The sequence below is a fragment of the Portunus trituberculatus genome, chromosome 21, assembly GCF_017591435.1.
Source record: "Portunus trituberculatus isolate SZX2019 chromosome 21, ASM1759143v1, whole genome shotgun sequence".
Taxonomy (NCBI): Eukaryota; Metazoa; Arthropoda; class Malacostraca; order Decapoda; family Portunidae; genus Portunus; species Portunus trituberculatus.
The window spans coordinates 2,547,339-2,549,838 of record NC_059275.1 but is presented as its reverse complement, the minus strand read 5'-3'; the positions used below and the strand labels follow the sequence as shown (position 1 = coordinate 2,549,838).

The following is a 2,500-nucleotide window of genomic DNA, read 5'->3' as shown; positions in this document are numbered from 1 at the left end:
GGAGGCTAATTGGAGGTCTAGGAGCGCTTAGGTGGAAAAAGTATAGAGAGAAGTTAGTGTTTGCTTATATTTACGTTCATTAATAAGAGGAGTGTCTTGTGTATTAGTGATTTATTGTTGTAAAGTCTGTATATGTGTGTGTGTGTGTGTGTGTGTGTGTGTGGCATGGTGGGTTAAGTTTTGTTTGTAGATTAGGGGAAAAAATGTTTGGGATATTTTTCATAATTTTTCCGTATTTTTTGGGGGTTTTAAAGCGTTTTTTTTTTTTTTTTTTTTTGTCAGCAAGAGTTTTATTTATTTTTTTTTGTGTATAAATTGCGTCTTTTTCATTGTTCTTTTATTATTATTTTATGTTTACCACACACACACACACACACACACACACACACACACACACACACACACACACACACACACACACACACACACACACACACACACACACACACACACACACACACACACACACACACACACACTTAAATGAAACACACCAAATTCCTCACATTTTCCTACGGTGGCTGTGAGAAAGTGGGCGGTGGTGGGCGGGCGGTAGGTGGACTGGGGGCGGGTTAGTTGAAGGGCGCGGCTAAGTGGATGGAAGGGAAAGGCAGTGGGTGAGTGAGAGGTGGGCGCTCATTTTGCTCACCATCATGAGTGAGTAGGAGTGGGTGGGCGTGAGTGGGCGTGAGTAGGCGTGAGTAGGCGTGAGTCATGGGTCATTTCTGTAGCTTTAAGGGCGTGTGTGAGTGGGTAAGTTACGAGTCTTTCCGCGTCCGTGGCTGCAGGAGTGACGGGGGTTAATGGGGGTAATGGGTTAATGGGAGTGAGTAGAGGAGGCAAGAGGCGCTGGAATCCTAAGTGAGGTACAAATTCCCTCGGTGTCTGTGTTTCTTCCTTCTTGTGACTTGAACTTTTTGGAAGGAGGAAAGTTCAAGACAGTTTTATGTAAGAAGGGAAAAAATGGCCAAGTGCAACATAAAAACGGCCCACTGAGATGACCCCTCCCCAAAAAGACCCACTGAGATGCCCCCGACACCCCAGGGTTAACTCATGCACTAGAAAGGTGGACAGAATGGGATAAATGTCATGAAACCTCCCTTTTAAGAGAGTTTAGGCCATAGGAAGGTACAGAAGCAGGCAGGAGTTCCAGAGTTTACTAGAGAAAGGGGTGAAGGATTGAGAGAATACTGCCAGGGTTAGCTCTTGCACTAGAAAGGTGGAGGGAATGAGATAAATGTCTTGAAACCTCCCTATTAAATGAGTCCTTCCCTTCCTTTCCTTAATTTTCCCACTTCTATTCCTTCCACTCTTTAACTTCTATTATAAGGCTAAAATCTTCACTACAACATTAATTACAGAAGCAGGGAGGGAGTTCCAGAGTTTACTAGAGAAAGGGGTGAAATTGAGAGAATACTGCCAGGGTTAACTCATGCACTAGAAAGGTTGACAGAATGGGATAAATGTCTTGAAACTTCCTCTTGAATGATTTTAGGCCATAGGAAGGTGGAAATACAGAAGCAGGGAGGGAGTTCCAGAGTGTACCAGAGCAGCAGCTAGGGTTAACTCTTGCACTAGATAGGTGGACAGAATGTGATAAATGTTTTGAAATCTCCCCGTAAATGAGTTAAGGCCATAGGAAGATGGAAATACTGAAGCACGTAGGGAGTGCCAAAGTGTGCCAAAGAAACTTAGCTCTTGATGATCCACTTGGCTGTTGTCTTTGCTTTTCTCTGGCGATTGGCACCTCAGTGGACATCTTCTTCCTTTTTCTTTCTTACTTCCTTTTTATTGTTTAGGACAGTGACCCATAAAAAAGAGAAAGAATCGGGGGTTTGATAGAAATCCATCTTTTAATACAACTGGAATGAATCTGGAACGAAACTGGAATGGAACGGGAATAGAATATAGATCTTCATGTTTTTTTTTATTTATTTATCTATTTTTTTTTATTTTTTGAGTGTGGTGATTTTTTTCTTTTTTAATGCAGGAGGAAAACCAGCCAAGGGTAACAAAAGATGGAAAAAGCCCACTTTGAATACTGATTCCCTCAAAGAACAGTAGGGAATTAGCCAAAATTGACAAAATATATCTTGAAACCTCCCTCTTGAAAGAAGTCAAGTAGTAGGAAGACGGAAATACAGAAGCAGGCAGGGAGTTCCAGAGTTTACCACAGTGGAGCCATGCGTGCTTTGGGGTCCGAGGGGTCTCCAAGCGCACGGGTTCGAATCCTGTCCACGGTCCGAGTGTAGGTTGGGCTTCCTCACTCGGGGCAATGGTTTCCTAGCGGGTGGGCTTTGAGATAGGAGGTACCCCAAAAAGTATCCCCTTTAGCCCAGAAATTACCGTGAAAAGCCCACATGGTATAAAAAAAGGCCTGAATGTTACGAAATGACTGGTTTGGGAGTGTAGTGGAAGGTTTTGGGATTTTTTTAACGTACTCTTCTCAGTTTACAGCTTATAACAGTAAGGGGATAAGAGGTCTTGGTGCTTGTCCGTC

The 2,500-nt window shown here is 43.2% G+C and overlaps 1 protein-coding gene across 1 annotated transcript in view; it reads right to left on the bottom strand.

Annotated features, from left to right (window-relative positions):
• Positions 1–2,500, bottom strand: part of LOC123507263 (proline-rich receptor-like protein kinase PERK2) — a 30,123-nt gene that overhangs the window by 20,062 nt on the left and 7,561 nt on the right. The window lies entirely within an intron of this gene.